The sequence below is a fragment of the Ambystoma mexicanum genome, chromosome 2p (genome assembly GCF_040938575.1).
Source record: "Ambystoma mexicanum isolate Mex_15411 chromosome 2p, UKY_AmexF1_1, whole genome shotgun sequence".
In the NCBI taxonomy this organism is placed as follows: domain Eukaryota; kingdom Metazoa; phylum Chordata; class Amphibia; order Caudata; family Ambystomatidae; genus Ambystoma; species Ambystoma mexicanum.
In genome coordinates, this window is record NC_090923.1 from 1,130,415,092 (window position 1) to 1,130,428,866 (window position 13,775).

General features: G+C 48.3%; 1 protein-coding gene across 2 annotated transcripts in view; it reads left to right on the plus strand.

The window, feature by feature from the left end:
- GANAB (glucosidase II alpha subunit) overlaps window positions 1-13,775 on the plus strand; it is a 919,668-nt gene that overhangs the window by 230,018 nt on the left and 675,875 nt on the right. The window lies entirely within an intron of this gene.

Consider the following 13,775-nt stretch of genomic DNA (forward strand, 5'->3'; position numbering starts at 1 on the left):
GATAATTGTATACACATGTCCACACTGCCCCTCTACACCTTTTGGTGTTGTTGCTTCGTGTTTTACAGCAAAAGTGTTGGTGGACTTAGTTAAAACCAGTATATTGGAAACACACGGTCCCAAGCACAAAGCAGGAGCCAGAACCCCAAGTGCTGCAGGACTCATTTGTAAAGACATCAGAGACACGAGATTGTCCCCCATTGGTAAGCCTTTGAATGCTTCTTTGAAGCAATAACCCGTTGAGTTAAGAAATATAGAAGTAACAACATAATTGGAGAGAAAAGATGACACATTTGACTCCTGGTTTGGTTTCACGTCCCTTGTAGCCCAAAGAAGGTGAGGACATTGGGAACAACCTGATGAAGGCGGGTAAATTCTAGAGCTAGCCTGTCGAGCGAGCAGGACAGAAACTGGGATACACAAATTGGATACATGGGTAAGAGCAGTAGAATGTGGCCTTTAGAACTGTAGGACAACTATTGCAACTTGTGTTAAGAGCCTTTGTACACAAAATGGTGTGTGTTTTGTTACTCTGCATAGGTTTCGCGGGAATGGTGCACTTGAATGGCTAAAACCATAGAGGGACTACCTTGAGTAATTTATGCAGAACCATAACATACTTGTGTGTGAAGATGAGACAGATCTCGACACGGGATTGAAGTAGGATACTGAGGTAAAATGAGAACTGGCCATAAAAGAGTGTCTTGTTAACTTAATACTAAGAATAAACCATAAAGGAGATTTGGGAATTGATGAAGCTTAGATTAGAACATGGCTTAAAGAAATGGCAAAAAAAACTAGACAGAGATGAGAATTTGTAAGATAACTGTACATGTGAAACCTGTCATTACTACCAAGTGCGGTGGCGCCATCAAAAGGTGAAAAGGAGGAGTTAATAAATGAATGGTACCCTCCTACTGTGATGTTAAGCATAGCAAGTTGTATCTAATGATAAATACAACCAGGATATGTTGAACACTAAAAGTCGATTGTCCTTTACTTGTTTTCCCACAGATTTCCACTCAGTGCATTAGCCGGAAGAGAGAAACGAAGAGCAACGAAGAGCGGGACAAGATGTGGTTCCCCTAATGATTCTAAGAAGAAATCATTTTATTGTACATTGCAATTGAATGTTGCCCTACCTCTGATGAATTTCCTAATAGTTGTGATACAAGTCTAAGGAATGAAACATTTTGGGAGTGTTTGTGGATGTAGTATGAAAGTTTGGAATGAGTGAGTAAAGACTGATGGGTTAAAGTGAAAAGGACTAGGGTGTGCCGGCTCAACTTGAGAAGGTTCTAACCACAGATCCATACTGAAAATGAATTTAATGAGAGAATGAAAAACATTGACAGTATATTGTTGTAGTACACTATCAATGGGTTGAAAATGTTATAATCTGTTTTATATTGATGTATGCACGTTTGATATAAAGGTGTATGCTTTTTTTATGACATAATGTTTTATATCTAAAAAAACTAATAAATTGATATTTTTGATACTTCAAATGGGTATGTGAATATTTAATGATCAACAGCACAGGTGGTAGATACGAATGGAATAAGGGGAAACAAGTGACCCGGTGAATACATTATATTGTACCCCTCCCATGCAACTCCAGTAGGAGGCCGAATTTCGCACTTCAACCACGCATGGGAGGGGATAAAGTCATACAAGTGGGTGTTGACCACCGTGGCAGGCGGTTATTGTATCGAACAGTTACAAAAACCACCAAACCGCCTGCCAAGACAGAAGAAAATGATGCCAGAAGAAGAGCGCATACTGTTAGAAGTAGTAAAGGCAGTTCTGGAAAAGGACGCCATAGCGTTCATCCCAGCAAATCAGGTAAACAAGGGTATTTATACAACGTACGTGCCAAAGAAAGACATTTACATGCGCCCAGTACTAGATCTGCGAACAAATATGACAAACTACTAAAGTTTCGCTTGACTACACTCCCAAGAGGTAATCCCCCTCCTAAAATGGGGGGGGACTACATGGCAACATTGGATATGATTGATGCATACTTTCATATTTCATTGCTCCCTGCGCACAAAGTATGTGTTTCAAGATAGTGGGAGTCCACTACCAGTTCAAGGTACTCCCCTTCGGCATCGCCTCCGCGCCAAGAGTATTCACAAAGGTGCTCACAGTAGTAGCGGCACACCTGCGCAGAAAGTCAATCCCAGTATACCCTTATATGTACGACTGCCTAATTACCGGGGAATCTCCTCAAATTTGCAAACAAAATACACAAAGGACAAAACTTTTCAATCTGGGCTTCTCCTTCTAAAAGAAATCAAGTCTAGTCCCCAGCCAAATAAAACAATTTCTGGGGCCTATTCTAAAGACAAGAAGAGCTGGCTTTCCTGTCAAACAGAGTTCAAAACCTGCTGTTACAACTACCTCACTACAAAACAGTTTGCCAGATAACTGTGCTCCGGATGATGGCCTCATGCATTCACTTAGTTCCCCACGCACGCCTGTGTATATTGAAGGAATGGTTAGTGAAAAAATGCTCTCGGGCAAGCGATCAGTGGGATGATCTAGTGGTTTTTTTGCTAACCCTGGTACAGGCTCTATGCTGGTGGTCCAGGGCCAACCTGCTAAATCAGAAATTCTTCCGTTTTCCACTAGCACAAGCAATCCGAGCTACAGGCCTGTTCCTCGCCGGATGGGGGGGGGGGGGTTTCCACTTCCTCCACCACACAGCCCATGGCCAGTGGACACGTGCTACAGCTCAAAGACTCAATTTCCTGGAACATTTGGCAGTCCTCAAGGCTCTTCAGGCCTTTCAGCAACATCTTACAGGTCAGACAGTGCAAGTCCTTACAGCCTGCACCACTGCCATGTTCTACATAAACATGCAAGGAGGGGCACACACTGTCTAGGCTATCCCAAAAAATATGGAAGGGGGCACTTAAGCGGAACATGGTCCTACCATCTCAACATGTTCCAGGGGAACTCCATTTTCTGGCAGACACACTAAGCAGGGACCCTCTACCAGAAGAACACGAGTGGCAACTCGACCAGGATATCCTAGATGGAATATTCTCACAATGGGCTTATCCCCCATTAGATTGTTTCCGCGACAAGCCTAAATGCACAATGCGCAGACTTTGTGTCCAGGTTTCCCCAACCAGGGTCCAAGGGAAACGCCCTGTGGATGAACTGGTCAGTGAAATTTGCTTTTATGTTTTCCCCCCGACACCACTCCCGAGCAAAACCGTGCACAAGATGCACCAGGAACAAGTGACTCTAATCCTGGTTGCTCCTGTGTGGGCGAGACAACCTTGGTTTCCACACCTGCTCAAACTGGCGATGTGCGACCCAATCAAGCTCCCTTGCCCGTACAACATGCTAACGCAACACAAGGGAGCATCTTGCCACCCACGTCCTCAGTCTATGAACTTAGCAGCCTGGCTCCTGAAGTCATAGAATTTGGTCACTTGAATCTTCCGCAAAGGTGTATGAATATCCTAAAGGAGGCACGAAAACCAGACACTGCTATTTCAATAAGTGGAAGAGATTTGTGATGTGCAGGTCACAAACACTAAACCCAACAGAATGTTCCCCAGCTAACCTTCTACATTACATGCTTTACTTACTAGACTCCGGCCTAGAGATCAACTCCAATAAAGTACATCTGGTGGCCCTGTCGGCTTACACCACTTAACTAAACAGGTGTCCCGGTGGAAAGTTTCTGTCATTAAAGCATTTATCGAAGGGGTAAAGAGGCTATACCCTCCACTTTCCAACCTGCCACCGGGTTGGGATCTTAATGTTCTGCTCTGAAAGCTCTTGGGGTTCACCTTTTGTCAGGTCCAGTTGCAAATTCCTGCAGGAGTGACGATGGCCAACCAGACAGCCCCCCCAACCCCCCCCCCCCCAAGTCTGCCAGCCTATCAATCCTGCATTACTAAAACAATCAAATTGGCAAACCCAAGGGGAAAGGGGAATTGGAAAAAATAACAAACACAGATCTTCACTACTCTCTCGACACCACTCCCTTCTTGGGCTGGATATCTCAAAGCACTCGACATTCCGTGAAGACCTAGAAGGTAATCGCAATCAAATTATTACTATCTACTATTTCTTACACTCTCTCATCCTTTTAACTAAGATACTGTAATCTTCCTAGATTCAATAGATACCTGCAGCCTATGCTTCTTGTTCTGGTGGGCTTTCCTTTAGAGAACTGCTGCATAAATGAGAAGTCTCTTATCTTCCTAAATACGTCTGTTTTCCTGTCGAAATGTTTATTAGCAAAACCCTTTTTCTTAAGGAGTCTGTGTGGCTTCACTTTTACTGAAGTTCCTGGAGTCCATGAACACCTTTATTTTGATCAGCTTACCCTTCGTGCTGAAAGTTAGTATAACTGTATTTCTGAGCTCAGCCCCTGGAGCCTCCTTCGTATGCTTTGGGAGAAGGTTCATTGGGCTCATGCAGTCTAGGCGTATGATTGCGCTGGCTGCCCGCTCACCTTTGAAATACTTTCTTTTCCTGCATGAATCGGTGCTTCTGCACTCTGCTCTTGCGATTTGATGCTTTGTTTGCCTTTATTTACTTGTCTTCCGCATTGCCGTACTACGACAACTCGTCGATGAACTGGATCAGCTGTTCGGTTAAACTGTTTCTTGAATACTTGCCGTAGACTCGTTGCGCTGCATGTAACTGCGCGTTATAAGTTCCTTTCTTCTAATGAAGGCTGACGCAAGACTTACGCTACGCAGCCTCCGAAAAAGAATCTACATTAGTGTATTACTTGTTTACTTTTGTTAGTGACAGAATCTACGACCGCGACGTACGCCGCACTTCTAGGTTAATTGTTAGTCTGCGGGCAGAAACTCAGCCGTCAGCAGAAAGAGCACACGCACGCAGTTGGCAAGCAGCAGACTGAAAAAACATACGGTTTTGCACGCGTCTTTCGAACTACACGCTGAAAACTGTTTTATAACGGTTAACATTAAGCACACAACATTAAAAGAAATATATCTAGAGAGAACTTGAATAATCTACACTTTGCTAAAGAAGAGACAGATGAAGAAAGCTGTCTTCTGCTGTAACTGCCTCCTGTAGTTTCCTCTTGTCTTTTCACTTCTGCTTCACTTCTGGAATACTGAAATCTTCTGGTTTTCTACTGAATAAAGCTGAGCTATGAAACTGCGACCTGTTCCCTTGAAAACTAGAATGAAAGGCAGTTTAGAACTCCCAGTGGAATTCCAAACTACCTCACCACCAGGCACCTCCAATCACTGTTGCTGAGCTGAGCCTCCATCTTGCCCTGGGGGAAACAAAGGCTTCCTGTAGGCCACATTAGGGAAACATTTCATAATCCCAATCAATAACCCCCAATATCTAAATCCACTCCATATCCTAACTGGATTATCCTACAGGTCACCCCTCCTGCACCTCCAATTAAGGTGTTTAAATCGTGTACATTTAAGTGGAACCCTAAATGAGTCTTTAAGGTGTGTACCATTGTATGGAAGTCTGACAATGTACCATGGGATCCTGACACTTTTTGAGCCTAAGCACAAGCCAAGCCTAAAACATCTGACTTACAAAACTGTATTCCTAGTAGCTATCACCTCCTAAAACGAGTCAGTGAGCTACAGGCTTTGCGTATACAAGACCCTTTCTTCATAATCCACAAGGAGAAGGTTGTCCTCAAAACACACTCTAGATTTTCACCTAAGTTCATCTCAAAGTTCCACGTTAATCAATCCATAGAACTTCCTACGTTCTTTCAAATCCATCCAATTCAGCTGAAAGCAGCCTCCACACACTTGATATACTGAGGGCGGTCTTATACTAGGTGAACAAAACTAAACCTCTATGGAAGACCAACTCTGTTTCCATAGCTCCTGGGAGAGAGGGCGATCACATATATAAAAAAAAAAATCTCCAAACAGATAGTCCACTGCATACAGCTCTGCTATTCCTTATCCAAAAGAGTTTTACTTTTCTCTCCGAGGGCTCACTCTACCAGAGGTACAGGAGCTACCTTAGTCTTCATTGCAAACGTACCTCGAGACGCAATTTGCAAAGCTGCTACATGGAGTTCCATCCATGCTTTCGCACAGCATTATTGCATTGACACTCACTCTAAAGCAGATTCATAGGTGGGACAAGCGGTTCTAAAACATCTATTTGTGCTGTACCTTCTCACTTCTCACCTCCTTCTCCAGCTACTGCTCGCTAATCTATGCAGAGCATGTGATGTAAGTAGATCCACAAGCTCCAACTCACTGTAATTGTATTTCTGGTGCTCGTATCTGCTTAGATTCACATGCGCCCGCCCTTCCTCCCCTACTGGAGTAGAAGGCACTGTTTCTGCTTTCACATCTGTACTCGCGCTACACTTCACGCAACCTCCTGTCAGAAACAATCTAAGGGGCTTAGACACATGAACAACCATGGGTACAGTACATGTAACAGTAGGGATAGTGTTACTAACACGCCCTGTTGACGTCTGTTTTCGAGTTTCGAAAACAAATCTTGTAATACTCTGCAACTGCCACTAGATGTCAGACTATGCAGAGCATGTGAATCTAAGCAGATACAAGCACCTGAAATACGATTACGGTGAGTAATGTATCCCATATATACACACTCACCCACAAGAATCACTTTTAAATACTTAGCACATTAAGCCAAAACACTTTAGAATACTTTTCAAAAGCCACTGCTTAGTTTGTATTTTCTTACGGTTATAATTGTTCGAACATTGACAGTTATGCCATATTTTTGGTAATAACACGCACTTGTGCACACACAAACTAATACAGTAATTGTATTTAGTTAGCAAAACCAAATGAGATAATGACTTTTAGGAAGGAAAACAGTTGGTTAGTTAAACACCAGCAGGGCTTAAGGTTATCGAGGCAGATTCTTCGCACAGCAAGGTCTTTTAAGTCCAAAACACAACCCTACCTAAAGGCAATTCGGACAGGTCTCAGTCTTGCAAGCAGCAGAACAACGTAGTCTCTAGTCTCTAAAATGCATGAAGATCCAACCAATGTTGGAGACCCTGTGAAAGGACTTGCTAAAGGGACACAAGCAGCTTCTTGGTTCAGAGGGGGGTAACCCTGGGCACCTCTACGTGCCCTTGAATGTGTTGGAGGACAGCAGTGGTCACTTCAGTGTTGCAAAGGGGCTGCAGGCCTCTCGGGTCGTGGTCTTCTTCGGGTACTTCAATTTCCAATGGTCGATTTTCCTTTACCGCAGGATCCTCACCTTTTAATTCAGTTTCAGCACACCCTCCTCTGCAATTTCTCTCAGCAGTTTACCAAAGGGGGCGGGTGGCTGTCCAGTCAGGACAGCCAGACGCCCAGTGGGAGCCGATTACATTCAGGCACTCAGGCAGTCAAAGAGCAAGGGAGTGAAAAACTTGTCCTGCATTCCAGACACACTGGAGCTTAGGCGGTGGACATGCCAGGGTTCCCACCAAAGGCAAAACACACAGGCCTCCCCCTCCAGAATGGTAGAAGTGCCAACAAAGAACAACCACACTAGAAATGGCGGAAAAAGAAAGCAGCCACCAAGTTAGTACTTGGGTGACTATTGTGTACAGCTGGGGCTGTTAACATAGCCTGCGGTAGAAAATCACACACTAGTTGGTAGAACACGTCCACTGCCACCAGCCATAACTACTTTGTATCTCTATCCTTAAGAACTATAGAAATTAAGGATAAGGTAAGAATCAAAGGAGAACCCAAAGGGTTCCCAGCAACACTGCCCATCAGTAGCTGTGTGGCGTGCTGTAAAAGGTAAATACAGATGCCTCAAAAGAGATATGGAGAAAAGAAGACTCCATAGGGCAGGTAAAACACAGAGAACAGAGTTCCAAAAGACCGAGCCCATAAGAATGAATGAGTAGAAAAAGGCTCCACTCATTCAGGATATAAGGAAAAAGGTCAAGAAGTCCAGCAAAAAGTACTGGGGTTCTCACTGGGAGATGGGACGAAGATACAAATGATAGATCTCCCTAACATCCAGTAATTTCAACTTGTGAAACAATATAGGGGCCATTTGCTCTTTTGTGTAGTTTGTCTGGCCCTACGGGCCCCTGTCTTCAAATAACAGTGGGCTGACCTCCCTTTTTTGATGCTATTCTTTTTGCCTTGACAGATCAGGAAATTCATTTTTTGGTCCTGCACTTCCCCTGGAAATCCTTGGTTTTTGTGGGCTAGTGCAGGGCATGTGTGTTGCAAGCCATTAAGTGGGTTGGCACTAGCTGGCCTCAATACACAAACTGGTTTCTGTATTTCTAGAGTGTATACGTGAGTTTTACCAACAGTGGTCCTGATCGGACCACTGCTGGGGTTTGAATGAGGGGCAGATCTTAATTGGTTGGGCTGAGTTTCGGTGCTCACCTGGATTTTTCCATAAGAGTCCTGCAGCCATTCCCCAGAGATCATGTGAGGAGCCAAGTATCCTGCATAGTTGTGAAGTCTTCGTAAGACTTGTGAACCGATCCTGAGAAGACCAGACAACCAACTTTTGCTGAAGTCCCGGTGGCGCCCTGTCTGGCTGGTGATCTTAGAAGATCTTCATCGGTTCTTCGTCCCGCAGCAGTGGTGGGAACGACCATTCTCATTGTCGTCTGGTAACCCAGTGGGTTGGAGCCCTCTACGTATTCCTGGACCATCTCGTGGACTGACCAGCTCCAAATTGGGCTACCACGATAGAAGTGACGTCGTTCCGAGATTCTGCCCGATACTGGACAGGTCTTAAGCTTGTCCTGCAAGAGTCATTCCTGCATAATGTTGGCAATCTAGCATTGACGGGGCCCGAGATAGAAACCGACAACGACATCTGTGTCCCCCTGCTGTCGTTTGCAAAGGGGGACAGTCCCTGAAACTGATGTTCTCGCATCTGGTCGACCACCCTACACCAGTGCCTGCTGCATTGTTTTCATCGAAGAGGTTTCACCAAGCTCCTGTATCCGACCAGAACTCTTCTTGCACCTGCAGCTCCCAGGCTTCTTCGAACTAAACCAACAGGAAAATAGACCTCGGGTGCCCCCCCCCCCAACAACCTGCCAAGTCTGGACAATAATTTGAGTATGGGTGGTAAGTTGCAGCGATACTTACCTGCCCCCTATCAACACCCTTTAAAACTTTTAAAAACCTTTACAACTGTTTGGCTATGGCTAAACTTGTTGCAGAAAACTGCCAAGTCTTATTCACTATAATACGTCCTTTTCTGACTTTTGTGCCTGTCTTGCATCCACAGGGCCCTCCTGCTAACTTTCTCCCACTCCCTAAAAACTTAGCGATCGACTTTGCAAGTCAGGGCTGATGTCTAAGTGTAATCCTTGATTGCTGACTCTGTTGGACTCATTGTGGACCCCTTGCCACACCCACTCCTGAGACTTGGTCCTGACCAATCCCCATGCTACCTTGATTGGTGGCTACAGCTCCCAGCGTTGTCCCTGTTCGATATAAAGGTTGGCCTCCTAAACTCTGTCCACCACGCCAGGGTTTAGAAATGCAGTCCAACACTCCCTACTCCCTGTCCTCCTTTTCACCTTTTTTCTGATCTTGACACCTCTGCCCTTCTTGCTTGTGCACCTCCTACTGCCTCTCCATCGGAACCTCACCCTTCTGTCCTTACCTTGTCTCCTATCTTACCTGCCTTATTAATTTGTCCCTCTACCTCCTTTCCTTCAGCATTTAAGCACTCCCTTAATCTTCATATCTTGAAAAAACCCTCCCTTGACCCTTCTGTCCCTGCTAATTTCCACCCCATCTCTCTCCTTCCTTTCCTCTCTAAGCTTCTAGAGCGCGCAGCCTACTCCCAAGTCTCGTCTTAATCTTCACTGACTTCTTCCTCTACTTCAATCGGGTTTCTGCCCCTTTCACTCTACTGTGATTGCCCTTCTACATGTCTCTAACTCCACTCTCCTCTATACTCTTACGTCCTGTCCCCTTTCCTCCATACTGTATGGGCGTCTCTTCCAAGGGTCGGGAGACAGAACCTTTTTCACCAGAAAAAAACCTTCTTCACCTTTAAATTTAGAGACGTGCAGGGGCGCGGCCCAGGGAGAGTGCGCTGCCCCGACTCTGCCCTCTGGCGCCACACCCAATCCCCTTTTCCGCGTCGACGGCAAAGGGGCGAATTCACCAGCGCTCCTGGGTTTGGCTTCGGCCATGTAATTCTATGCACGGATACTTCTTCTTTGTCTTTTTTTGTCTTATCTATCATTCAGGTACTCGGACCTCAGGCTTGGAGCTCCTCCCTGGAGCATGTCGACTTCTACAGGGTTTAGCAGGTGTCCATCCTGCAACGGGCTCTTCCCAGCTTCAGACCCCCATGCCCTCTGCCTACGTTGCGTTGGCCCAGGCCACGGTTGGCAGGTTGGCAATCGTGTTCGGCGTGTGACTCGCTGTCCTCGAAGGCGCTGAAGAACAGACTAGCCAGGTGGAGGGAGCTCTTCTAGAAGTCGCCTCCAGAGGATCTTAAGAACTTTGTGAAGCATCGAACCAGGCCCAAGGTAGGGCTGATAGTTTCCTGCGCACCCCGCAAGGGAGAGTCCCTCACAGAGACTCTCCCGCGCGGGAGGGACCGGCCAGGTCCTTTTACTGGCATGTGCACCAAGGCTGTTACAGCTACCGGCCTTCGGGTTGAGGGATCCTCGGATACTCCCGGCCGCAGTGTTGAGGGACCAGAAGGTTCTTTTACCGGGTCTACACCTGAGGGGCTCAGCCCTTTTACCAGCACCATAGCCGATGGGCTACACCTCAATACTGGCAATAAGTCCGAAGGTGCACCTAAACGCAGCTCTACCGACCCCCGTGTCGAGGGTGTCGCACCTACCGGGCCGAGGAGCAGGGTAGGCCTCGTGATCCACACGCAAGAGTCATGGACAAGGCCGGGCCCAGCAGGCTGAGCACCATGTTGCAGGCATTTGGCAGGCAGCTTGACAAAATGGCCGCCGTGCTAGAAAGAGGCACCCATCCGACGCCATTCCAGGAATTCGGCGAAGGACGAGTGTCAAGGTGGGCCTGGCCTCAACCAGGTATGTGGCCTACAGTCTACCCCTCATTTGCGCAGGGCAGCTTCCTTTCGCGTCCATATGGACGGGGGTATACGGCTCAAGCAGCCCCCCGCTTCCCACTGCCACCTCTTTGGCCAGTGAGGAGGCGCTCTTCGAGAAGTTCCTCAGCCTCATGAGGTCTCCTAAGAGGGGGGTTATCAAAGACGCCATCAGGGAAGTCATCCCCGCCATATTAGCGGCCCCACAGACTCCTCCATCGGGCTCCCTGGCCCCAGTGCAGCCGCCTACTCCGGCTCCACAGCCAACTCTGCAACCGCCTCAGCCTACGGCTGTGGTCCAGGTACCCCAGCCTCCTGTGCCATCTACTCCTTCTCCACAGGATCCTCCACATCCGCAGGATACGGACGAGGAGGAGGATCCGGACACACCATCCTCAGCTAGGGCCTTCCACGAACGTCTTGCTGGCCTGGCAGAGTACCTGGGCCTCCCTCCAACCCGAGGTAGAGCAGCCGGCAGAGGGGGTTCTGGCTGAAGTCCTCATGCTACGCCCCTCTGCCAACACAGGGATTCCACTGCAAACCGATGTAGCCTTCCTGGCCAAGAAGGGTTGGCTCAAGCCCCACTCGGCCCAGCCAGTCAATCGTCGCCTGGACGCCAAGTACAAGCAGATGGAGGGGGATACACTCTTCTTCTCAACCCTTCCTCAGCCACACTCCTCGGTGATCACTGTGGCATCACTATACTCCAAGCCTCAGTCGTCCTCGGCCTCCTCCTGTGCGGAGCTGATGGGGAAGGGGGAGAAGAGCTTGGAGGCTTACGGCAGGAAAATCTACTCCAACGCATCCTTGCACCTTCGTCAGGCCAACGCAGATGCCATGCTGGCTGCTGCCAACCAAAGGTTATGGCGGGAAATTGCGGACTTCCTCCCGGACCTCCCTACCTTTAGGGCAGGGTAAGCTGAAGCCAAGCTGGTGGTGCATGACCTCATGGAATCCACAATGGCTCATATTGCTACCTCAGGCTGTGCCATCTGCATTGCCACGGACATAAGAACAGCCTGGCTCTGGGCAACGAAATTCAACCCGGATGTCCAGGAGCGCATTCTAGATCTACCGTTCGAGGGGTGTGGGGGGGCCCTCTTCCACTCCTCTACGGACGAGGAGCTGGACAAAAAGAAAAACCGCTCACAAATGGCAAAGTCTTTATCCATTCTTAGAAAGACGACGCCCAAATCGTTCACCCAATATCAGCAGCTCTCGGAAAATGGTCGTACATATGGAGGGTTCCTCTGCTTCCAGGAAAGCAGATCCAGGCAGCCGGACTGCTCGCCGTCTCAGAACCGGCACAAACAACAAAAAAGGGGTCAGGGGGGGGTGTGTGTGTGTGTGTGTGTGTGTGTGTGTAAGGGCTTTTTCCCAGTCCCCCCTCCTTAGCGTCAGCCTCCAATGGAAAGAAGGCATGACACGCCTCTTCAGGTCCACGTGTCTCCGGTGGGGGGCAGGCTTGCTCTCCGTGCACATTTCTGGCGCCAGAATTTCGTGGACCCCTGGATCCTCTCTATAGTATCCACAGGGTACCACCTGCCTATCCCAGCCTCTCCTCCCTCCTCTCCCTTCACACAGGTTGGGACAGCAACTCTTTTGGCGGAGATCTGGTTGCTCATAGAGAGCCAGGCAGTGGAGGAAGTTCCAGCCTCCCAGCGAGGCTTTGGCTTTTACTCCAGGATTTTCACCATTCAGAAGAACCAGGCGGGCCTGAGAGTTGTGCTGGACCTTTCCACCCTCAACCTCTCCATGCCCCTGCAAAATTCAAGATAGTTACGCCAGCTTTTATTGCAGAGACCTTGGACAAGGGAGACTGGATGTGCTCCCTGGACCTGAAGGACGCGTACCTACACGTCACGATTTGGCAGCCCCATCGTACTTTCCTACGGTTCAGGATTATGGGCTCCCATTTATCAATACAAAGGCCTCCACATCTACCCATACCTCGACGACTCGCTCATCAGGGTTACATCTCCGGAAGCAGTTCTCCACTCTTCCCATGCCCTTATGAACATACTGCACAATCTGGGCTTCTCGCTCAACCTCAAGAAGTCACAGCTGCAGCCTATGCAGACTCTGACATTCCTGGGACTCATTTGGGACACGTGCAACGAGAAGGTCTTCCCGTCGGAGCACAAAATCTCGGCCATCAAAAGGGCCACCGGCCCCTTCCTCAGCAGAGCGGTAACCTCAGCATGGTGGTACCAACATCTTCTGGGTCTACTGGCGGCAGTCCTATTAGCCATGCTGCACATGAGACTAAGGATGAGAAGGATTCAGCTGCACTTCACTGCCTCATGGAATCAGGAGCGGGGCTCGCAATTCCTCCATCTCTCCAACCGGACCTAACCTGATGGTCCATGGACTGCAACCTATGGACGGGCAAGCCCTTTTGGCCGCCCTCTCCGCAGGCCACCATCACCACAGACTTTTCACTCGAGGGCTGGGCAGCCACCCTGGTCGATCTCTCGGTCCACGGCACCTGGACTCGACCGGAGCAGGAATACCACATCAATTGGCTGGAGCTGAACACCATCTGGCTAGCGCTCAGAGCATTCCTACCACTTCTCAAGGGCAAGGTTCTCCTCATCCAGACACCTCGACCAGCATGTGCTACGTCAACAAGCAGGGAGGCACCAGATCCCCCTCCTCTGTGCAGATTGGCGATCAGCATGTGGGAATGGGCCCTGGAAAACGACATTCACCTCTCGGCAGTCCACCTCCCG